At 40.3% G+C, this 26,494-nt stretch overlaps 1 protein-coding gene and 1 long non-coding RNA gene across 3 annotated transcripts in view; both read right to left on the bottom strand.

The window, feature by feature from the left end:
* Positions 1-26,494, bottom strand: part of LOC134661306 (proteasome subunit beta type-6) — a 265,514-nt gene that overhangs the window by 170,793 nt on the left and 68,227 nt on the right. The gene's annotated exons all lie outside the window — the stretch shown is intronic.
* LOC134661154 (uncharacterized) lies at positions 1,556-8,231 on the bottom strand. 2 transcript variants are annotated; one of them, XR_010097933.1, is made up of 3 exons: positions 7,794-8,231; positions 7,674-7,736; positions 1,556-1,998 (listed from the first exon to the last, which is right to left on the bottom strand). It is a non-coding gene; the product is annotated as an uncharacterized LOC134661154 (long non-coding RNA). The 2 variants fall into 2 exon arrangements; XR_010097934.1 differs by having other exon boundaries at positions 7,679-7,736.

Genomic DNA, 26,494 nt, shown 5'->3' with positions numbered 1-26,494 from the left:
ACGACCTTTTAAATGACAAATAAAAGTACGTGAGAAGAAAAAAGCCTTTACACTGCGTTGAATATTATACAGCTAAAAACCGGCCAAGTGCGAGTCGGACTCGCGCACGGAGGATTCCGCACCATCAACAAAAAATAGAGCAAAACAAGCAAAAAATCGGTCACCCATCCAAGTACTGACCCCGCCCGACGTTGCTTAACTTCGGTCAAAAATCACGTTTGTTGTATGGGAGCTCCACTTAAATCTTTATTTTATTCTGTTTTTAGTATTTGTTGTTATAGCGGCAACAGAAATACATCATCTGTGAAAATTTCAACTGTCTAGCTATCACGGTTCGTGAGATACAACCTGGTGACAGACGGACGGACGAACGGACGGACGGACAGCGTAGTCTTAGTAATAGGGTCCCGTTTTTACCCTTTGGGTACGGAACACTAAAAAGCAATGTAACCAGCCTCGGCAGCCTCTATAAGAACAAAACATTTTGAACACTTATTGTAACCATATTAATTGGGTTTATTAACGTGTACAAATTATAAGAATAAAGGTAATATTAGCCAAATCTTCTTATAACGAGCCGTTTAAAGGTACCTTGATATAATGAATGCTATTTTAAAACAACTATAAGTATTTAGCCCTTATAGATTTAATTTTATAAGGATATTTTGTTTGTTGGGTGATAATTGTTAATAAGGTTTTTTCTTTTAATTAAATATTTTTCTTATCATTATTTACGAATTTCGGTTTCGAATTACGGCAGGCCCTCTGTGCCTATTTACCGCTAGGACGTTGCTAATGTTACAAAAGCTCATCAAATTTTGATGAAGCCAAATGTCACGTTCTCCTAATATTATTTATCAACATTAGTATATGTACACCCGATGTACCCATATGAATCATATATGAATATTGATAACACAACATACAACATTTTACCATGAAATTGAATTCCCACACAGTTTTCATAGTAAATAAGCAAATATTCGGGTAATCTATATAATACAAATTCAATAACTTACCGTTTTCTTTTCAGGAACATGGATGACACTTGTTAACTTTTTTATCAAACTGTTGCAAACATGTAAATCACTAAGAAAAAATATTTATTGGAAAGTCATAAACGCACAGTTATAATTCCCAAAGACTTTTTAAGAGCCTCAGTTTTGCTGTTATGAGTTTTACTCCCTTAAATCTGACGATAACAACACGAGTATAAGGGCTATTGCCCTTATTAATGCTTTCTATATGATTCTTATAAGTATATTTAGCTTTTTAAGAGCACTTTCCTTGCCATTATAAGTTTAACTTCCTTGTTGCGTTCCATAATAAAGCACGTACAAGATAAGAAAGCTCACAATAAAGCAACTACAAGGGGTATATTACATACCGTATATAAGGTAATTGTCCTTATAATTTGTGCCCAAATGCACAGTTATTAACGATAATATGGCTCATATTCGCTCCGTGCAAAGCACTTGGTAGGGAAAGCCGAAACGATCGCAGCGCTTGATGTGGCCAATACTGACAAGGTTGGTAACTTTGTTTCTGTAAATTCGGGTAAGTAATATAAGACATAAGAACTTATACTATAATATTCATATTATATACGCTCATATTGTATAAATTTGTTTTGTATACCGTTCAAGGTGTATAACGAATGTTAAGTATAACATAAAATATATATTTTTGTTAAGTATAACGTTATTTTAGTATAATATCATTGTATATAACGATGATTTTGTATAACGTTCATAATATCTCAGATTTATAATGTATATTACTCAATAGATCTAACACCAAAATGCATAATGCTCGTAAAGAATAAACGCCTAACCCATTTTCCTGGCAGCAGTTTGTTTTCTGTAAGGGTCGCAGTTCTAACCTAACCTAACCTATTTTTCTGGCAGCAGTTTGTTTTCTGTAGGGGTCGCAGTTTTAACCTAACCTAACCTACTTTTCTGGCAGCAGTTTGTTTTCTGTAGGGGTCGCAGTTCTAACCTTTTTTTTTTTTACATGGGTAATGCTTCTACGCATACCGCCGGGCCGGGGACAAACCCGGACGGTTATGTGGGACTCAGGGCTGTAAAGAGGCCCCACTACCCACTAAACCCCATGGTGTCCTCTCGCCGCTATGGTTGCGGGGTTACGGGGAAGCTCGCGCAATGCGTCCGCGACCCCGCAGCGGCTATCCTGAGTAGATCCATACCCATGTTTTTTTTTATATCCGTCCCAGTGGAAGCGCTTCCGGGACACAAGGTCGCGCTTACCATCTCGGGAGCCAGCGTCATGGGCGGGGAAGCCCCCATGTCCGCCGCCCGCTGGCTCTCATCAGGGCGGCAGGTTCCGCTCATGAGCGGCACGCCTGCGGCCTATGCGGCGGCGGCGCATTGGGTCAGCCTCGGCCCGGACTTCCCGTTCGCGCTCGGCCGCCTCCTTGTCTCCCATGACGTGATCGCAGAACGTGAGCACAGTCTCCCACGCACTTTCGCTGCCCAGCATGGCCTGAACTACGGCTGGCAGCGAAAGGTCTTGCCCTACCTGGGCGACCAACTCCTCCCGTTCCTCGCCGAAAACTGGGCACTCAGCTAATGTGTGTTGGGCCGAGTCTACGCCGGCTCCGCATTGGTGACACTCCGGTGTCGGTTCCCGCTGGGCAACCTTGTGCAGGTACCTGCCGAAACAGCCATGCCCCGACAGTACCTGCGTTAGTCTGAAAGTAAGGACACCGGAGCATCTTTCAACCCAGTCACGAAGGACTGGGCGTACGGCCTCTATAGTGCGGGAGCCAGCCCTCGGCCATTCTAGCCGCTGCACCCACATCTCCGTCGCGTCTTCTAGCAGCTCGGTGCGCCGCTTCGCCACCTCCTGAGGTGCTTTCGGGTCACCCCGGGCTCGCGCCTCCCCGCGCCACTGGTACAGCGCCGCGAGGGCCCTCGCGTCCAGGTCCCAGGGCAGAGAACCGGCCAGCACGCACGCGGCTGCTGCGCTCACTGTGCGGTATCCTCTGATTACCCTCAGCGCCATTACCCTCTGCGGTCGTCGCAATTGGGCAATGTTGTGGCTGCTGAGGGAATCCGCCCATACTGGGGCACCGTACAGCGCCATCGAGCGCACCACACCCGTGTATAAGCGGCGGCATGAGGCCTTGGGCCCTCCCAGGTTGGGCAGTATACGCCCAAAGGCCGCCGCTGCGCGCAGTAATTTGGGTGCTAAACGCTCAAAGTGAGCCTTAAAGTTCCACTTGCTGTCAAGCAAGACGCCGAGGTAGAGTAACGTCGGCCTGACAGCAATTGGAACGCCTCCCACAATAATTTCTGCGCCACCTGGAGGCGCTCTTCGCGGGCCGAAGAAACAAATGGCCTCGCACTTCGTTAGGGCCACTTCTAGCCCCAGACGCCGGATCCGGGCCACACAGTGGGCGACTCCCGCCGTCGCGAGCACAGCTGCGTCGCGGTAACTGGGTCCTCTGGCCGTCACGAGCGTGTCGTCGGCGTAACACGTGACGTCTACTCCACGCAAGTTTTCCCCCCGTAGGACCCAGTCATAACCTATGTTCCACAGGAGTGGCCCTGTTGGAAATAGGTAGGATTTCTGCTGTGTTAGGAACTTTTTATATTATATAGTTTATGTTGCTATGGTTGTCATAATAACAAAATTGTCAGTAAAAAATAAACATTGAATAGAGTAACTTGTTTTATTACAACGGTTATGGGCTTTACGCAAAATGGATAAAGAAATAAGTGGTTTGTTACAAAAATTCGACCCTGAAAATTATCCACAATGGAAATTTCAACTGAAGTGTGCGTTAAAAGCTAAGGGTCTTGGGAAATATATAGAAGCTGATGGAGCATCCGGCTCCGGTGAGCCGAGTGCGGGCGCTGGCGGCACGAGGGAGTCTTCTGCAGCCGCGGAGCAGAGCGAGCGACAAGATGCCGCCGCTATGTTTATAATTACGTCGTCGCTTACCTATGAGCAAATGGTCATTGTTGAAAACTGCACGACCGCAAGGCAGATGATTGAAAAATTTGACTCTATCTACGCTCAGAAATCAGAGTTCACTAAAATGTCGTTGCACGAACGTTTTTACCAGTACAAGATGAGAAAGAACGATGGCGTAGCTCAACATATTGCAAAATTGGAATCATTAGCTAAGCAAATCCGTGAGTCCGGAGATACAATTAGCGATACAGCTGTTATTACGAAGATAATTAGTAGTCTTCCGTCAAAATATAGGACTGTAAGACAAGCGTGGCTATCCATGGACGTGACGAAGCAAACTATAGCTAACCTAACCGCGAGGCTGTTAGATGAAGAAGCTAGTCTCGCCAATGATGATTGTGCCGACCCTGTTGCTTTAGCTGCAATAACAAAAAATGAATACAGTGAGACGAGAAAGGACTACACGAAAGCTCCTATCTGCTACTACTGTCAAAAAGCAGGTCATATTGCTAGAGACTGTTACTCGCGAAAAAGAAACCTTAATAAACCTGATTCTGGAGCGAACATGACTTACGAGTACTCTGCACTAACAGTCAAAACGTCTTATGAATACGATCAAACCAAAGACGAGGATCTGTGGTTTCTAGATAGTGGAGCCTCTCAACATATGACCAGCAGGCTAGAATTCTTTAGTGAATTGTCTGATAGTTCTACGAAAACTGTAAGTCTGGGAGATAAGTCCGAGCTGAGCGTCAAAGGCGTTGGGACTGTTTTTATAAAGAAGTTGCTAAACCATACATGGTGGGATTCCGAGATTAACAATGTGCTTTATGTTCCAAACTTAAAGAAAAATCTTATTTCTGAAGGCGTTTTAACTGAAAAAGGATACATAATATACAAAGAAAAGTTTCACGCTAATATATTAAACTCGAATAGGAGGTTGGTAGCTTATGCACGAAGACAACCAAACAACCTCTATAAATTATTTTTTAAAACAGCTGTGCATAGAGGTAATCTAGCCGTCAACGTCAATACCGTCATTACTGACAGTAATTTGAAAACGTCGCATGACAGGAAAAATCATTTAAATAACATGTGTGTGAATATAATGCAAAATAAAGAAAATATTCAAAAGGAACCATATGAATCCAATAATGTTTATAAAAAACGCATTTGGTACAACATAAAGTATCAGGATACAATTCATAAAGAATCTGCGAAGGAAAGTGGAACTTGTAGTACTCGGAACAAAACTTCTAGCAAACATTTAATTCCGTATGAAAAGTGGACCGGTGAGAAAAGTAAATTTGGTGAGAGCCTAGATCAGAATAAAAACCAACTGATTGTAAGAGAGGACTGCAATCTGACCGATACTTTCTTGGATTGCGAAGAAACTTCATGTAAAGCCGAGCTTAATACTTATGGCAAACGAAACATTTTCCAAGAAGCAAACAAAGAAACAAATGCTAAAACAGAAATGCGAAACAGACTGGTTCCATTTTTCATCTTCGATCGCAAGATACAAGTTATGAAAGAAGGAAATGAAATTTCAATAAACACTATTTGATATATACAGTAGGAGCTTATTTTCTAAACTATTTATTGTGCTTTTTCTTGTACCTACTAACGAGATAGTGGGAGTCACTAATTCACAAACTATCTATGTTTTATTATTCATTTTAAAATCCTACCTAGTGGGAGTGTTGGAAATAGGTAGGATTTCTGCTGTGTTAGGAACTTTTTATATTATATAGTTTATGTTGCTATGGTTGTCATAATAACAAAATTGTCAGTAAAAAATAAACATTGAATAGAGTAACTTGTTTTATTACAACAGGCCCTAGGACCGACCCCTGCGGAACTCCACACGACATACTCCGTCGACTCCAGACCTGTCGCCCTGGCCAGACTACAGCCCTCTCGTTGAGGTAGGCGGCTATGATTCGCGACAAGTGTGGGGGCACCTTGTGATACCGCAACGCCTCCTTTACGGTTTCCCAGGGCAGGGTGTTAAAGGCGTTGGAGATGTCTAATGACACCGCCAAGACGACCTCGCCCTGGGACACAGCCTTCTTAGCTATGGCGCGAACCCGCAATATGGCATCTACCGTCGAGCGGCCCCTACGAAAGCCGAATTGGTAATCGGCAAGATCAGGCCCTACGCGCTCCAGGTGCTTGATGAGGCGAACTGCGATTATCCGCTCGAAGAGCTTGCCCACCTCATCAAGCAAGACTATACGAGGGGCGTTCAATATATAATGAGAATGAGATGCAAACTCTGTAAATATTAGGAAAGTAAATACTGGCCGGTAAAGCTAATCTACCTAGCTGATTGCCATGAAAAAAAAAACTAACTATTTTTTGTTTAAAAAAAAAATACGCCGATTTCTTTGCGATGCTGTTGAGTACGTTAGCGAAAATGGAGAAAATTGAACTGCGCGCCGTTATTAAATACTTGTGTTTGAAAAATTTTTCTACGGACCAAGTCAATTTAGATTTACGGGACACTTTAAGGTCTAATGCTCCTCCGTATTCGACAGTTACACGTTGGTGCGCCGAATTTAGACGTGGAAGAACATCGACCATGGATGACCCCCGCTCCGGACGCCCTACTACAGCAGTAACTGAAGAAATTGTGAAAAAAGTCGAAAACTTAGTTTTGGCGGATCGTCGTGTCACGGTTCGTTTTATTGCTGAAAATGTAAAGATTTCAACGGGGAGCGTGCATAATATTTTACATGAACGCTTGGGTATGAAAAAGGTATCAGCGCGTTGGGTACCCAGAATGCTTACTGACACGCAAAAACAAACTAGAGTCGAGATTTGTCAAGAAGCTTTGGACCTGATACAGCAAGACCGGGAACTTTTATTGGCGCGATTTATAACAATGGATGAAACATGGCTCCATCATTACGACCCTGAAACGAAACTGCAGTCTATGACATGGAAAAGGCCATCATCTCCAACTCCGAAGAAATTCAAGGTGGGCCCATCTGCCGATAAGGTCATGGGCTCTGTTTTTTGGGATGGTAAAGGGGTCGTAGTGATTGAGTATCTCGAGCATGGAGCCACTATTACGGGCTCTTTATATGCCAAACAAATAGCAACATTGCGCAATGAGATCCGTGAAAAACGGCGAGGTAAACTCTCGAAAATTGTGTTGTTCCATCAGGACAATGCACCGGCACACAAGTCCGCCGTTGCAATGGCTGCAATACGTGATGCTGGGTTCGATATCCTTAAGCATCCTCCGTATTCACCAGACCTCGCCCCTAGTGATTTCTACCTATTTCCGAGATTGAAGAAATACCTAAGAGGCAAGAAATTTGAAGACGACGACGCGGTAGTCGCTGCAGTACAAGATTTTTTAAGTACTCAAGATAAAACCTTTTTTAGAAATGGAATATTAAGTTTAGAAAAAAGATATACTAAGTGTATTATGCTAAAAGGTGACTATGTCGAAAAATAAAATAACATTTAATAAAAGTTGTATATAACATACTCATTCTCACTTTTTATTGAACGCCCCTCGTAGGACGGTAACCAGACGGAGAGTCAGCCGGCCGCCCGGGTTTCCGCAGAAGCACTAGCTTCCCAGTCTTCCAGTCCCTTGGAAAGCGACCCTGCTCCAGACACGCGGTCAGGAGCCTCAACAGTCTTGGCCCTAGGGCGTCCATGGCTAGGACCCAAGCACGGCCCGGAATGCCGTCAGGCCCGGGGGTCGCAGTTCTAACCTAACCTAACCTACTTTTCTGGCAGCAGTTATTTTTCTGTAGGGGTCGCAGTTCTAACCTAACCTAACCTATTTTTCTGGCAGCAGTTTGTTTTCTGTAGGGTCGCAGTTCTAACCTAACCTACTTTTCTGGCAGCAGTTTGTTTTCTGTAGGGGTCGCAGTTCTAACCTAACCTAACCTACTTTTCTGGCAGCAGTTTGTTTTCTGTAGGGGTCGCAGTTCTAACCTAACCTAACCTACTTTTCTAGCAACAGCTGGTTTTGTATAGGGGTATCAGTTATAACCTATTTAGTATATCATACGCTATTATATTTTATGATCATTATACTAAAAGATAGTATATACTATGATCGATATACGTTATGTATGTTATATAAACTGAATTTAGAGTATTTGAGTGTTATATAAAAAAATCATATATCATATAAGTATTATGTTAATTGACCGTTATTCCTAATAAAAATATTGATTTTGATGTTATAACAAACGTTCATTATATCTTCTGAACGTTATGAATATGAAATTATATATTATGTAGTTATATCTCGTGGGACGCACCCACTGCAATAATACTGGACGAAACAGTAATATTAAATTTTATATATTTTCAACGCCGAGCTAGATATTAGCCTTTTATATCATATAGTACTATTCCAGGCTTAACAACGTAATGGCTAAACATTTTATCTAGTCCAGTGTTTTTCAAACTTTATGGTGTCACGGCCCTTTATGACCACTAAATTTTTTTCGCGACCCCCAAACCCCGTTTCTACGTTTTTCTATCTATAGAGAGTCTGTGCGGAAAGAGAACAGTCGTGAAATGTATGGGATCCCATACATTCTACGGCTCTTCTCTTTCCGCATAGTCCATCAATGGTCGATATCAAAACAAAAAACACCGGCCAAGTGCGAGTCGGACTGCCAAAAAAATCACGTTTGTTGTATGGGAGCCCCACTTAAATAATTATTAAGTATTTTATGTTTTTAGTATTTGTTGTTATAGCGGCAACAGAAATACATCATCTGTGAAAATTTCAACTCTAGCTATCACGGTTCATGAGATCCAAAAAAGCGTTTTGAGGAATTAATTCCCAGCAAGCTGGAAATCATTTTAATACCTTCATTTGGTCCTAAATGTGAATAATCTGAGTTTGCTCCATCCCAGGAGGTGTGGATAAATATTGGAAGCAAGGCTTACAGAGGTACATTTTACCTTGGAATGACAAAACCACTCGAAATAGAAGAAACCCACCGTCAAAATTAATGTCACTATCAGCAAGGTTGTTGTAGATCAGACACTGGTAAAAATAATTCGGATTTTAACACGATTTTACAAAATAAAAAAAAAAAACAAAGTGTCGACCATTGCTAACAATACAATGTATTACAAGAGCACATTTTTAACAGCAATACGTGTATTTAATGAATTACCGAATGAAATAAAAATGTTGCAAGGCAATATTTTTAAGTATAAATTGAAGAAATGGCTGATTGAGAAGGAGTATTACAATCTTAAATCTTCTAATCTTGCAAATAAATGAAATCTAAATCTAAATCTAAATCTAAAGAATTTTTTGACGATGCATGTGACAACGAACTGTAAATAATTTAGTTAATGTAGTATAATATTTAGTTTATAAGTAGTTTTAAGAATTGTATTTTATGTTCGCAAAGGGCAGCTGTTGATACCATTTATTTGTAAGATCATATATACACAGTGGACAATAAAAATATTCTTATTCTTATTCATTTTTAGGGTTCCGTAGCCAAATGGCAAAAAACGGAACCCTTATAGATTCGTCATGTCTGTCTGTCTGTCCGTCCGTATGTCACAGCCACTTTTCTCCGAAACTATAAGAACTACACTGTTGAAACTTGGTAAGTAGATGTATTCTGTGAACCGCATTAAGATGTTAACACAAAAATAGAAAAAAAAACAATAAATTTTTGGGGTTCCCCATACTTAGAACTGAAACTCAAAAAAATTTTTTTCATCAAACCCATACGTGTGGGGTATCTATGGATAGGTCTTCAAAAATGATATTGAGGTTTCTAATATCATTTTTTTCTAAACTAAATAGTTTGCGCGAGAGACACTTCTAAAGTGGTAAAATGTGTGTCCCCCCCCCCTGTAACTTCTAAAATAAGAGAATGATAAAACTAAAAATATATGATGTACATTATCATGTAAACTTCCACCGAAAATTGGTTTGAACGAGATCTAGTAAGTAGTTTTTTTAATACGTCATAAATCGCCTAAATACGGAACCCTTCATGGGCGAGTCCGACTCGCACTTGGCTGCTTTTTACAATGTTTGACTAGGTACTAATTCATATTAAGGTGCTTTTCGGATCCTCAGATATCAATTTTTATCATGATTAGAGCAAATTTTCCGTCGGACGTACCGTTTTTGTTCTGCAAAAAACTGAAAAAGAGCAGCAATTTTTCCACAACTCCTGGAATGGAGCAAACTCGGATTATACTAATTTAAACCCAAATGAAGGTATTAAGACGATTTCCAGCTTGCTGGGAATTAATTCCTGGAAAAAATCTGATTTGACTGGCCTAACAGATCTTAATTTATTTAACTGTTTAATAAATACAGATTACCTATCTAATAATGTTTTGTATTATTGATATGTAACGTACATACGTAACGATCATTAAATATTAAAGGATTGGATTATTTTTAAGTAAAAAAAAAAGAAATCTGCTTTCCATAAGTGTCTTTCTTTCTTTTTGTTTGTTGGGCAATGCCCTGTGGCCTCACACTACGAGGGGCGTTCAATATATAATGAGAATGAGATGCAAACTCTTTAAATATTAGGAAAGTAAATACTAACCGGTAAAGCTAATCTACCTAGCTGATTGCCATGAAAAAAAAAACTAACTGTTTTTTGTTTAAAAAAAAAATACGGCGATATCTTTGCGATACTATTGAGTACGTTAGCGAAAATGGAGAAAATTGAACTGCGCGCCGTTATCAAATACTTGTGTTTGAAAAAAATTTCTATGGGCCAAGTCAATTTATATTTACGGGACACTTTAAGGTCTAATGCTCCTCCGTATTCAACAGTCGCACGTTGGTGCGCCGAATTTAGACGTGGAAGAACATCGACCATGGATGACCCCCGCTCCGGACGCCCTACTACAGCAGTAACTGAAGAAATTGTGAAAAAAGTCGAAAACTTAGTTTTGGCGGATCGTCGTGTCACGGTTCGTTTTATTGCTGAAAATGTAAAAATTTCAACGGAGAGCGTGCATAATATTTTACATGAACGCTTGGGTATGAAAAAGGTATCAGCGCGTTGGGTACCCAGAATGCTTACTGACACGCAAAAACAAACTAGAGTCGAGATTTGTCAAGAAGCTTTGGACCTGATACAGCAAGACCGGGAACTTTTTTTGGCGCGATTTATAACAATGGACGAAACATGGCTCCATCATTACGACCCTGAAACGAAACTGCAGTCTATGACATGGAAAAGGCCATCATCTCCAACTCCGAAGAAATTCAAGGTGGGCCCATCTGCCGGTAAGGTCATGGGCTCTGTTTTTTGGGATGGTAAAGGGGTCGTAATGATTGAGTATCTCGAGCATGGAGCCACTATTACCGGCACTTTATATGCCAAACAAATAGCAACATTGCGCAATGAGATCCATGAAAAACGGCGAGGTAAACTCTCGAAAATTGTGTTGTTCCATCAGGACAATGCACCGGCACACAAGTCCGCCGTTGCAATGGCTGCAATACGTGATGCTGGGTTCGATATCCTTAAGCATCCTCCGTATTCACCAGACCTCGCCCCTAGTGATTTCTACCTATTTCCGAGATTGAAGGAATACCTAAGAGGCAAGAAATTTGAAGACGACGACGCGGTAGTCGCTGCAGTACAAGATTTTTTAAGTACTCAAGATGAAACCTTTTTTAGAAATGGAATTTTAAGTTTGGAAAAAAGATATACTAAGTGTATTATGCTAAAAGGTGACTATGTCGAAAAATAAAATAACATTTAATAAAAGTTGTATATAACATACTCATTCTCACTTTTTATTGAACGCCCCTCGTAGTGACGCTAGGCTATGCCTGTCACGTGGTAGCCGGAACCCTACCTATTAGACTATTTAAGTAAAAACGAATCTAATAAGTTACAAAAATTAAGTAATTCAAAGAAAGAAACGAGTCGGACTCGCCCATGAAGGGTTCCGTATTTAGGCGATTTATGACGTATTAAAAAAAAACTACTTACTAGATCTCGTTCAAACCAATTTTCGGTGGAAGTTTACATGGTAATGTACATCATATATTTTTTTTAGTTTTATCATTCTCTTATTTTAGAAGTTACAGGGGGGGGAACACACATTTTACCACTTTGGAAGTGTCTCTCGCGCAAATTATTCAGTTTAGAAAAAAATGATATTAGAAACCTCAATATCATTTTTGAAGACCTATCCATAGATACCCCACACGTATGGGTTTGATGAAAAAAAAATTTTTGAGTTTCAGTTCGAAGTATGGGGAACCCCAAAAATTTATTGTTTTTTTTTTCTATTTTTGTGTGAAAATCTTAATGCGGTTCACAGAAGACATCTACTTACCAAGTATCAACAGTATAGTTCTTATAGTTTCGGAGAAAAGTGGCTGTGACATACGGACGGACAGACAGACGGACAGACGGACAGACAGACAGACAGACAGACATGACGAATCTATAAGGGTTCCGTTTTTTGCCATTTGGCTACGGAACCCTAAAAAGGATCGAAAAAGTTTATGTGCGTGCGTGTGTGTGTGTAAGGCTACAGCGATTGTTAGCATGTAAGTGATTAGGTGATGACCTTCAACCGCATCTCAGTTTGACTGCAGTCAAGACCTTTCAACCAGTTCTTACTTACGAATTTTGCTTCAAGAGGAGACTTTTCAGTTATGCTGCAGAACTTTACTACTGTTTTGTAAATAAATGGATGCAGGAAGTTAGGAAAACGCCTCACGAATGCAGTTTTTGTGATGGGAGTAGGAATTTTAATGATTCGATTACGGATTAGGGTAAGACGTAAGATATTCTTCCGAATTTATATTTTGATGTATGTACTTACGTGAGTTGCAACTCGTAGGATCAATAATTGTCTCACACTAAGAACATCCGCGTCTTTATAAAGGGTAACCGTCGGAAACCACCGGGGCTTTCCAAGCATGACCTTGAGCACAAACCTTTGGGCTCTTTCGAGAGGCAGTACAGTAGTGCAGAGCTAGTGGGCGGGGGCATCTTTCTCTTTTACTCCAGTCTCCAATCAGGCGGTCTAGCATGAGTTGCGTTCTCGCGCGCGAGTCCATACTTTAATTTAAGTTATAGTGTGTCAAAGGACTGTCTTGTTTCCAACATAGACAGAGAGAGTCATACTCGTACTATCTTTGTCTTACACTAGTACTAGCACCCAAAAGAAAAGGATGAGTATAGTTTTTTTTGTTCCTATTTACTGACAAATTGGTTTGACAATCTATATTTAAGTCGCGCCAGATCAGTGGCGTAGCTAGAGGATATGGCGCCCGGGGCAGGCACTAAATTTGCGCCCCCCCACCCCTCCGAAACGAAATGAACTAACGAAAGGGTTACTTTTTACTTACTTTTGATTTAGACAAATAAGTGTTTTTTTATGCCATGGGTGGCTAACAAGCTTACGACTCACCTGATGGTAAGCGGTCACCGCATCCTATGGACGTCTACACTCCAGGGGCGTTACATGCGCGTTGCCGACCATTTTAAAAGTTATACGCTTCTTTTTTGGAGATCTCCTTAGACGAAGATTCAATATCGCTTGTAAGTTTGGGATCGTAGACTATTCATAGCGCGTCTTTGGACTGATTTGAAGGGACCAAGGTGGCAGCAGTACTCATTATATGGGATCTGTCCATGGTCGTACGCAGCATTTTTAGGGTTCCGTAGCCAAATGGCAAAAAACGGAACCCTTATAGATTCGTCATGTCTGTCTGTCTGTCTGTCTGTCCGTCTGTCCGTCTGTCTGTCCGTCCGTATGTCACAGCCACTTTTCTCCGAAACTATAAGAACTATACTGTTGAAACTTGGTAAGTAGATGTATTCTGTGAACCGCATTAAGATTTTCACACAAAAATAGAAAAAAAACAATAAATTTTTGGGGTTCCCCATACTTCGAACTGAAACTCAAAAATTTTTTTTTCATCAAACCCATACGTGTGGGGTATCTATGGATAGGTCTTCAAAAATGATATTGAGGTTTCTAATATAATTTTTTTCTAAACTGAATAGTTTGCGCGAGAGACACTTCCAAAGTGGTAAAATGTGTGTGTCCCCCCCTTTAACTTCTAAAATAAGAGAATGATAAAACTAAAAAAAATATATGATGTACATTACCATGTAAACTTCCACCGAAAATTGGTTTGAACGAGATCTAGTAAGTAGTTTTTTTTTATACGTCATAAATCGCCTAAATACGGAACCCTTCATGGGCGAGTCCGACTCGCACTTGGCCGCTTTTTTAAGGGGTGGGGCAGAAGTAGGGGAGGCTGGGGACGTTGTAACAGGGTACGGTTGAAACAGAGATTCTTAGCTTACACTGCCCCACCTTGCCCCACCGTGGGTACGCCTATGGATCTGTCTGCCCTAGAGTAAAGTATCGCCTCCCTTTATTGAGCACACCGAGTTTTTTGGATACGAGCGCAGCCTACCCAGCAAGGTGGCTACGAAATTATTGGACGTCACTGATGGAGATGTCAACACCGAGGCTCCCAATACTCCCTGACATGGGAAGGGTTGTTCCTTGAAAAATGAGGTTTTCTTAGCGGTAAACGCGCAAAATTGAGCCTTGGTGGGATTGAATTGGACTAAATTCTCCCGATCCCACACCGAAACTCTGGATAGAATGCTCTCAATACCTGACACAGGTTTTTCACGGCATTCTAGTATCACAGAACGAGCGATGTTGGCACGGCATGTGTTATACAGGTTGGTCCAAACCTTGCCGTCCAAAATTTTTTTTTTAGTTTCCTCTCGCTGTGGGCTATCAGAATATGTATGTTAGCCGACCTTTCGTAGTTTTCGAATTATGATTTTAATTTTTATCTGGGGGCACGGCAGTGCCCCCGCCAAGTCGAGCGCGAAGCAAACACTGCCGTACCATCCTTTACTGGAACCATTTCGCCGCATTTTCAGGCCCCTATTTGAGAACCTCTGGATAAGACCAAAACGCAGAAATTTTCGTCATCCAGTCAGCTATAATCACATACTTAAAATCCAAAATTTCAAGTCTGTAGGTCATTTAGTTCCGAAGTTAAGCGAAAGCAAAGTTTCGCATTTATGACACTCATTCATTCACTCACTCATGATCATCAGAATAGAATTAGTACTTCCCATAAACTCAGAGAGCTGAAATTTGGTACAGAGTTAGGGTTTAATGGCCACATAAAGGGTAAACCTAAAAATATTGCAATATCAGTCACGTTTTAAAGATCTGAGAACTGCATAAGTAAGTTTGTAATCCCATATAAATATATGATATTACAAAGTTAAGTTCCTACAAATAGTAGGTAAAGTAAAGGTACACTACGATGTACGATGTCAACGATGTGAGTATGAATGAAGATATGTTTAGTTATGATATGTGTATTACATAGTATGGGTATGAGTATCCGAAAAGAAGGACTGCCTACAAAAAGAAATGAGATCCCATCAAAAACATTACATGTAAAAAGGTGCAAGTCTCGCAACGCTTTTACTACAAAAAAGTTTTGAGATGTAATGTGAAACCAAGTCGGTTATTTTAATCAGTGCCAGAGGGTGTTAAAACCGTATCAATAGGATATCTTTAATTTGTAATACGAGGGGCGTTCAATATATAATGAGAATGAGATGCAAACTCTTTAAATATTAGGAAAGTAAATACTGGCCGGTAAAGCTAATCTACCTAACTGATTGCCATGAAAAAAATTTGTTTAAAAAAAAAAATACGGCGATTTCTTTGCGATGCTGTTGAGTACGTTAGCGAAAATGGAGAAAATTGAACTGCGCGCCGTTATTAAATACTTGTGTTTGAAAAATTTTTCTACGGACCAAGTCAATTTAGATTTACGGGACACTTTAAGGTCTAATGCTCCTCCGTATTCGACAGTTACACGTTGGTGCGCCGAATTTAGACGTGGAAGAACATCGACCATGGATGACCCCCGCTCCGGACGCCCTACTACAGCAGTAACTGAAGAAATTGTGAAAAAAGTCGAAAACTTAGTTTTGGCGGATCGTCGTGTCACGGTTCGTTTTATTGCTGAAAATGTAAAGATTTCAACGGGGAGCGTGCATAATATTTTACATGAACGCTTGGGTATGAAAAAGGTATCAGCGCGTTGGGTACCCAGAATGCTTACTGACACGCAAAAACAAACTAGAGTCGAGATTTGTCAAGAAGCTTTGGACCTGATACAGCAAGACCGGGAACTTTTTTTGGCGCGATTTATAACAATGGACGAAACATGGCTCCATCATTACGACCCTGAAACGAAACTGCAGTCTATGACATGGAAAAGGCCATCATCTCCAACTCCGAAGAAATTCAAGGTGGGCCCATCTGCCGATAAGGTCATGGGCTCTGTTTTTTGGGATGGTAAAGGGGTCGTAGTGATTGAGTATCTCGAGCATGGAGCCACTATTACGGGCTCTTTATATGCCAAATAAATAGCAACATTGCGCAATGAGATCCCTGAAAAACGGCGAGGTAAACTCTCGAAAATTGTGTTGTTCCATCAGGACAATGCACCGGCACACAAGTCCGCCGTTGCAATGGCTGCAATACGTGATGCTGGGTTCGATATCCTTAAGCATCCTCCGTATTCACCAGACCTCGCCCCTAGTGATTTCTACCTATTTCCGAGATTGAAGAAATACCTAAGAGGCAAGAAATTTGAAGACGACGACGCGGTAGTCGCTGCAGTACAAGATTTTTTAAGTACTCAAGATAAAACCTTTTTTAGAAATGGAATATTAAGTTTAGAAAAAAGATATACTAAGTGTATTATGCTAAAAGGTGACTATGTCGAAAAATAAAATAACATTTAATAAAAGTTGTATATAACATACTCATTCTCACTTTTTATTGAACGCCCCTCGTACATATAATGACTTGGTATCGCACATAATGCTTTACTCGTACCGTACTCGTAAATATGTGTATTTGCTCAAACTGCAATTAGCGCTAGCGTTATGTTCAATTAGAATTATTTTTAATAGGTGACAATGATCCTTTTGTCATTATGCAGCCGTGCGATGGCTAAGTCATTATACGTATTACAAATTTAAGATATCTTATTGATACGGTTTTAACACCCCCTGGCACTGATTCTTAGTAATAGGGTCCCGTTTTTACCCTTTGGGTACGGAACCCTAAAAACAAAGTGGCAACAGTGACAGCTCGCTTAGACCAGTGAACGCATATAAACCATGGAAGTATTCTGTCCGCTCAATTATGAGTATTATGACCCAACGTAAACTATTCGATTGTAGGCGGTGCTTATATAGTCCTCCTCATCGTTTTCGATGACGGCGACCCTAAATAAACATCATGGACGTTGTCTAGCGTGAGCCCTTATGTGGCTGGCCAGGCCGAACTTGGTCTTAAATACTCTATTGCACGTGTGACAATAAAGTTGGCCAGCTGCGTTGAGCGTGTACACGTAGGAGGGCTTAGGTCTCTCTTTCCGTGACTGGCGTTTTGTGTCTAGGCTTGTGAGGCGGTTATCCTCAAACATTTTGACACCGTTATGGATGGTAGAACGCCAAGATGACCTTCTTCCAGCAAGCTCCTCCCAACGCTCAGGGTCGATGGCGCAAGCGCTCAGATGCCGTCAGAGGACATCCTTGTAGCGCAGGTGCTGACCACCGTGCTTCCGCTTACCCACTGCCAACTCAGAGTAGAGGATAGCCTTAGGCAAGCGGTGGTCATCCATTCGAAGGACGTGCCCACACCATCTGAGCTGCCGCTGCATTAGTATGGCCTCCATGCCATACATTCCGGAACGACGCAGGACCTCGGAGTTGGGAATATGGTCCTGCCACCTGATCCTGAGTATAGGCCGCAGACACCTCAGGTGGTAAGTGTCCAGTTTCTTTATGTCTGTTTTGTAGAGGCACCATGTCTCTGCTCCATATAAAAGGACAGGAATGATTAGCGCCCTGTAGACGCTAATTTTTGTCTCGAGCTTGAGATCATGGGACCTCCAGACGCGATCTGTGAGTCGTCCGAAATTAGCAGCGGCGTTGGCGATACGTGAAGGTATCTCCGAGGCTAGGGTGTTATCACGCCTGATAGTGTAATTAAAAATGTCTAATTAATGTGTCGTGAAGTGGTGCAGAAGTTGTTTTAGTTAATATCAAGGACAGTGGAATCACTTTTCACTTGTAGTAAACAGATAACTTCAGTAAAATTTGGAATAAACATGACGACATTTTTTCAATACTACCGTGCTAAGCTAAAACGTAACAACTGCATACGACTTTCATAACAACATACGACTTTTTAAATTGCGATGGGATAGGGATGGTTTTATGCCAAATGAAGTAGACTATTTTATTAACTTATGATTGGTTTAGGTATTTTCTATATACAGTAGAATCCGCTTATAATGACATTGAAGGGAAGTAACAAACATGTCATACTAAGCGGATGTCATATAAAGCATAGTTGATAAACTTTTTATTTTATTTTTTCCAAATTAATCTCAAACTATTTTGTTAGAGATGAGTTTTATTAACCTTATACCAATTATCAACTTTCACCGAGAGTAAAAACTAAAACAATTTAAACGCCACAGACGTCCTCGCAGGGAAAGATATGGGGCCGGCCACGGAAACCAGCGAATTTGTCAGTATAACCGGACATAATTCCATAAAAATAGTATTTATAGGTCATAGTAAGCGGTTTATCAATATAAGCGAAGTCATCTTATCCGACTTTGTCACAAAGAATTTCATATGAAAACCAAACTTCGCACAGTAATTGCGTCATAGTAAGCGGTTGGTCAGTATAAGCGGAGTCATAATAAACGGATTCCACTTTAATTATAAATGTAGTAATAAATTCCTGCTTACAGATTTGTATTTTCCTTTTTTATTTCATGAGATGGAGCTATAAAAAAACTACCTAGTTATTTAAAATAATAATCAAATTTGGTATTGTCATTTTACATTACTTTCCATTCAGATTCCCACAAGATGCTATTCGCAGAGAACTATGGAAAAAAGCTGTCCAATTAGAGAGACATGAAATTGAGTGGATGTCTGGCAAGATATCTAATGTTCTATTCATGAGACAACCCGTAAGATAATCATACCCGGTCTCCTATATGTAGATACATTTTTTTCTATCACGCTTTCACTGAATTAATTTAACAAATAGGTACACACATTATCTCAAAATGTTGATCAATTTAATCCACCCTCTACTGTCACATATATGTAGGTTCTCTCTCAAGCCATTTCCGTTAGTAGAAAAGAGCGGCGAATTTAGAAAATGTAAGCGCGCGAACGGTTATGGTCCCATACAAAATTGTAATTATGCGCCTTTTTCTACTGACAAACTTGCTTGACCGGCTATATACATATAAAATATTTCCATTGGAACTGAAAGTGGGGATTTATTGTGACTCCGCCTGTTCAAATGTTTTTGACCCGGTTCGTGTACCTTTTGCAGGCTGTATAGCCTGTCCGATTTCTAAGATTAAGTTCGCCATACATTTACTATGGCGTACTTGATCTTAGAAAAACGGACAGACTATACCAGTATGGCTACCATCAGTTTGGCATTGAAATAAACGCCGTCGAGAACGTAATTTACTTTCTATAATACATCTCGCTCGTACTCGCATATTAGTGCAAACGAGATGTATAGAATAGTTATTTTCGATACAAGTGCGAAAAAGAGGAAATTCGAAACGAGTGGCGATAAATCGGCGTTTTAAATCGACACGAGTTGCGAATTACCTATTCGCACGTGTATCGAACAACGTTTTACAGTACATATGGCACTTTAAAGTTTCGACATAAGCACGAAAAGTGCTATTTTACGCACTAGTGCGGAAAAGTAGCCCCATATGTACTGTAAAGTAAATTACGTTCTCGATAGCGTAAATGTCAGTTTTGACACTGTCAGTGACTCATGGTACGGGCTCTGAACGTGACTTCGCACTGCCATACAGATTGATAATAAAATATACAAAATACTTATTATAGCGGAATACATTTATACCTACAACAATGAATATTTAATTATGTTGAGTTAATAATAAGTTGGCACAGTGGCTGTTTACAGCCACTGGGTAGAAAGCGGTGTACACCTCTCGACACCCCTGAGCCGCTCACACCGATGTTGCCCCTGGTCGTCTTTACGACGACAGTTTCAGGGGCCCATCTAGTCAGCGGCGAGTCACCACCTGCCTCGATAACGTGTGTTAGCATTGTTATGGCAGGTGTCCGGACTTCTTTACAATAGCCCAGTATCATTGTCCACCCAAACTTCAATCCATAGACTGATATACTGTTTACTTTTTCTACAATAGTCCCAATGCCTGCTGCGACCGGTTCATGAGTGTCTATTGTTGCACCTGTGAACGGGTTCCAGCAGGCGTTCTACATGACATCAAATCTCTCCAAGGGGCCTCTACGTGTTGGATCTATATCCCCACGCAAGCCTATCAAAAGACCGGGATTTATAGGCCCGTGATCCCAAAAAAAGGAGATACAAATAATAATAATAATAATAATCTTTATTTCCAAAAATACAAATTACAGAGTGTGGCGGGGTCTCCGCACTAGGCTTCGCCTGTGTCGCGGTGTACCAGGAATACATTTTAACCAACAGAATGATAGTTACTAACATAAAGTCCAGCTTTTGGCAAAATAAACTTATAACTAACAATCATATTGCATCACAAAGAAAGTAAACTATATTATATATAGTTAAGTACTTATGTATACATTAATTTTAAAGTACACTATCTAACATAGCTTCTGTCTCGGCATAGCTAAGAGAACTTAAGAATTTAAATAAGAGATTTTTTGCTTCTATGGTGGTGCTAGATCTAAGGTTACACTGTTTAAGTATGGAATTGTAAGTTGTCACTCTGATGCGATCTCCAAAACGTTTTCCAAATGAGGAACGTACTTCGGGAATTGGTAGATTGAAAATGCGTTTTTTAACTAAGGTGTTATATAAAGGCAGTGTTTTAGAGACTTTGTGTGTGTATAAACAGATTTTGTGTATGAAAAGCTGTCGGACGGTTAAAACTTGAGCTTGGGCGTAGAGATCAGAGGTTGGAAACCGATAGGATTTTTTGAGCATCACTTTTAGAACGGAGCGTTGGGCCCTTTCGATTTCCAACATACAAGTCTTTGCTGCACTTCCCCAAACTGTAATACAGTAGCTGATCACAGACTGACAAAGCGCAGTGTAAATCATTTTTAATAGGGATTCATCTGCTGAATTACGGAGTTTTTTGAATATATATATTGACTTTCTGATTCTTCCGGAGAGATTATGAATATGGTGTTTAAAGTTCAGGTTTTCGTCAACTAAAAGACCAAGATATTTTATAACATTAGTTTTCTCAATAGAATTACAGCTGCAGGGGTTTGTGGGAAAGTCAGTACATGAGTGGATTTTTATTGTAGGGTTGAAAGATGGTTGTGACGAGGCGGTTTTGTGAAAACAGAGGAACTTAGTCTTGTTGCAGTTCAGGGTTAGGAGATTGGCACGGAACCAGTTAGATGCTATTTGCATGCCCCTTTCTGTTGTGGTGACTGCGTCTTTCCAGCATGTATCATTAAAAAGTATTACCGTATCGTCTGCATAGCACAGAATTTCAGCATTTGGAATTTTGAGATTGAGGACGTCATTCATGTATATCGTAAAAAGAGTGGGGCCAAGAATACTTCCTTGCGGAACTCCGAATTTAACCTGTTCAGTAGAACTTTTAAACGATCCTACCCTGACAAGTTGCATTCTTCCCGTCAAGTAACTTGCGAACCACGACAATGGGACTCCATGCACGCCCAGATTTTGAAGTTTGCGAAGTAAAATTGGTATAGACACAGTATCAAATGCTTTAGCAAGATCTAGGAAGACGCCAATACATTTTTGGTTATTGTCCAAGGAGGATGATATTAGATTGATAAGAACAGATGTGGCGTCTTCCGTAGATTTGTTCCGCCTGAACCCGAACTGTCGATCCGACAGAAGACTGAATTTTTCAAGATAATGGACTAAACGATTGTTAACTAGTTTTTCTAAAATTTTGGAAAACGCACTGAGAAGAGATATCGGTCTGTAGTTACCAGGAATATCCTTTGGTCCCTCTTTATGAATAGGAGTGACGGATGCAGTTTTCCATTGGTCCGGAAAGCATCCGGAGCCAAGGCTGAGATTGTAAATGTGGGTTAAGGGAACAATAATATAATTTCTAACATACTTTATCAGCTTATTATTAATCCCGTCCAAGCCTGGTGCACTATCGACTTTTAGCTGTGTGATAATGGCATCTATTTCCTTGAAATCAGTTGGTTGCATAAAAAAGGATTTATCTGTTCCATTACTTAGTTGCAGATTACGCGCTAGGTCTTCCTCAGACGTTCCAGATTGTGAGATAATATTACTAGCTAGTTTTTGACCTACGGATGAAAAGAATCTATTACAATTATTTAGGGACTCTTCAGGATTTGGCGGCGAAATAAGTTCGATTGGTAAAGTGTTTTGTCTATTTAGGTTACAAATATTTTTAACTACATTCCATAGTTTTTTGGTATTATGGTTATTAGCAGAGAGTTCATGTTTTTCGTGTTGTTCTTTTAGTTTTTTTAAGAGATTATTGCAGAAGTTCTTGTATCTACTGTAGGTTAATTGCAATACTGCATCATGTGGATACTGTTTTGATTTTAAATGTAACCTGTCACGGTGTTGGATACAACGAAGAAGTCCAGGCGTCATCCAGGGTTTCAAAGTGAATTTTGATCGGGGGATTTTTACCAGTTTTGAGTTAATTTCCACAACCTTGGTAATAATTGTCACAAAAGTGTTGGCTGCGATGTTCGTGTTATTTTCATCTAAAACTTCACTCCAGTCAGTTGTTGAAAGCTCCTGGGCGACACCTTCATAATCAACTACGTTTTTAGTTCTGTCTGTTTTAACGTGATATGATAAATGCGATGAAATTTCTATAGCGGCTGCTTTATGATCTGTTATATTGAGCTCACACACAACACCGGTTACTAAGCGTTTAGTTTTAATAAAAATGTGGTCCAAACAGGCTCGTTCACGCGTAGGTAAGGTGATCGCGGGTGCTAGACCATGTTCAGCGAGAAGGCAGAGATATTCTGAAACATTGTTATGCTGGATATTAGAGGATAGTATGTCAATGTTAATGTCACCGGTGATAATTAATTGATTTACATGTCGGAGCGTGGCAAGTGTCTGTTCTAAGTCCAGAAGGAAGCTATTCGTGCATTTAAAGGATGGAGATCTGTATAAACCTAGAATTGTGGCCTGATTTGGGATATCTATTAATAAACAACAAGCTTCTTTAAAACGGGGTTCAGAAACGGTCGCGTTCCAGTAGTCTCTGACATACGCTATGACACCGCCATTTTGATTTATGTTGTGTTTTGTATAAAAAGAGGAATATCCTGGTATCTGATCTACAGTTAAAGTATCTTGTATTCTACATTCCGTCAGAACTAAGACGTCAAATTCAATATTTGTTCGGTGTATGTTAAGGAGAAATAGGTCAAAATTTTTATTAATACTTCGAATATTAAAAGTTAAGACTTTGAAGTTCCTTTTTTGCTTAAATACAGTTTTGCAATAGTCCGGGGATGGAATTTCATGACAAGGTATATTTATTACAGAGTCTAAATCGTTTGCCAGTTCAGCTCTAAACATATTCAAAAAAGAAAAAAACAGTTTTCCGTGTTGAAATAATAGAGTTCTTAGATTGTTTACTTTCGACTTGACTAAGAACGTGTAATACGAATATACCTTTGAAAACTATTGTGCACACAACATACGCATACGATGTACAATATAACTTAATAGCGGCTAACATGTATAAATAATTAGGTGTATGACAATGGCTCGGTAATTTAAAATCTTCCTTAAATATTACACTAAGGAAACGAGGAAATGCACGGTACAGGTATTTTTGAGATCTAAAACAAGACAGTTTTGTCATGAAAGTCACGATATAAGAATTCAGATAAACCATAAGACATATGATATGAATCATGGTGACATTTATATATTTTACCAGCAAGATTAAAAAGGTTGAATCTAGATTAATTACACAGGTTACTGAATGTAATAATAATGTAACTTGATTGTAAGTAATATGTAAATGATATATGTGGCGTGAAAAATGTAGTTTTATAGTTTTCCTTAGGATTGTCTTTAGGACGGTTGACCAGGGTTTACAATTAACATTAAAAATAAGCATCTTAACACATTGATGTAAGTAATCTTGGCATGCTGTAATATTATTACATAGCACTATACTAGTTTTATGATAAGTTTTTGCACGAGACAGATATTTTTGAGATCTATAAAGTGACTGGAGAATAACGCTTAAACTAAAATATATTAATAAAAGTATGTGTTGACTTATTTTTGTCATGACATAAATTAGTAATAAAATTATTACACTTATAAAGCCGCTACTAATAAGGCATGTCTCGAAACGGCTCCGATTGGCTATTTGGTGCCGGTCCCTGTCCCTTGGCTAACTTGTCCAGCATTGTTTCCGAAGATATTCGTACTATCGAACTGGTTTCGGAGCGACGCATGTATATGGTACCGTTGGAGGTCCACACGAATTTGAAGTTAAGCTGAGCTCCAGCGGCTCGAGCTTTACTGAACAGAACCCTGTTCGATTTGGTAAGGTGTTCATTTAAATACACGCGACGAGAGTTTCCTGGTATATCGAGCATGTCGGTGGTGAGCCCGCGGCGCACTCTGGCGGCGCGTAGGACCTGGTCACGCGGGGCGCGCCTAGTCAGCGTCAGCACGACGGGTCGTGGCCGCTCGACGCCGCCCACGCCACCGCCGCCGCTGCTCGCGCCACCGCCGCGCTGGCCCACACGCCGCACATCGTCCACGTCACGGGAGTCGAGTTCAATACCAATTTTGGCGCAGATAGTGTGAACTATTTGATATAAGTTCTCGCCGTTGTTTTCAGTAAGACCTGTAATTTCTATGTTCTTAAGCAGATGGCGCTGTTCCTTATTTTCCAGTTCCTGGCGCAGCTCGACTATTTCAGTGCGAAGATTTTTAACCTCAGATTTATAAAAATCAAGTTCTTTCAGCTGGCTTTTCATTTCCGAGATTTCGTTTCGAAACATAGCCACGTCCTCTGACGTGCTATTTAGCGATGTAGTGAACGCATTCATCTCTTTTGTCATCGTGTCAAAGACGCGTTGCATCTGCTGAAGGGCTGTTGTAAAAGAAGATAGAACCTCGTTGGGAACAGACATCGATGCTAGGTTCTGTGCAGAGTTTAAGAAATCCCTAGTAGCACATTCATCGTCTGGTTTTGAGCCGGACGGCGCCGCCGCCGGCTGTTTTTCGGGTGAGCAGTTGCGGGTTGGTGTTTTTCCGTTTGTTACTTTGCTCGCTTTGCAGGGTTGACAAACGTATTTATTGTCGTTCGACTTCATTAACTTACTTTCCTCTCGAGTTAACTTAACGCAGTATGAGTGATATTTTTTGTGGCATGTTGAGCACGCCACGATATCGCCCTTCAAATGTTTTTTGCAATCTCCACACAGCATCTTGATAATATTGTATTGTATAAGCTTTCAATCAATAATGTAGGCGCCCTCTAACGGCGAAGCTAGTTTTTACTTAAGTTGGTTGGTTGCTGTAAGTGGGACAAGTTTAAATACTGCAAATGTAGCTTGGAGTTATTGCGCTAGATGGCGTTAAAATCAAATTTCAGTGGGCGTGGTTGGTGGGAGGCGCGAATAATAGTAATATTTTGGCGTCACTTATTGTAGGTTATAATAATAATTGCACTAAAGTCTGTTGAATAAGTGCACTTTTCACTTCAACCGAAAGATAACACGTCCTTGTCACGTTTTTCCAAAAATGTAAGCAAATGAAGTGGAAATACGAGCGTAATGTCACAATACACTTATCCAAAGCGGCACTAGTTTTATTCAGTTTTTACTAATTATAGCACGAAAATGACCGAGATAACACTTGTGCACAGTATTTGGATTATGAAGAATCACTAGGGCTAATAAATTGTAGTCGGTACATCGTTGGTGAATTAATAAAAGGGAAAAATATGAGAGGTAACTTTAAGAGGTGGTGGCACGTAAAGCGCCACCTCAAGTTAGTCTGACATTTAATTTCATAACAACATTATAACTAGTTATCTTTTAATCTGCATTAAATTATTATACGTGAATTATTTGACTGGTTCTTCAATGTATGGCATAAACCTATCCCTGTCCAAGTTATATTCTAATCAAATATGAACCGCGAACTCTCAGCGGCCAGTACGTACAGCAAGAAGGTTATTAGCGGATTAATGTCGCTGATTGGTAGTTATTGACATTATATGCATTTCATCTACACTTAGCTGTGTACGTTAGTGTAATAGAGACAGGCTCTGTAAACGTATCGTCTTATTTAAATGTAGGCGTAATTGTGTATGTGTGCTAATTTGGCCCGAGAATTTGAACGGTAATGTTCCCAAAGGCGGTTTCCAGTTATATGCTTTCACTGGCTTAGACTCCTTATTTATGGCTCCTCT

Source organism: Cydia amplana, chromosome Z, assembly GCF_948474715.1.
Source record: "Cydia amplana chromosome Z, ilCydAmpl1.1, whole genome shotgun sequence".
Classification (NCBI taxonomy): domain Eukaryota; kingdom Metazoa; phylum Arthropoda; class Insecta; order Lepidoptera; family Tortricidae; genus Cydia; species Cydia amplana.
This window is presented reverse-complemented; position numbering and strand designations above follow the sequence as displayed.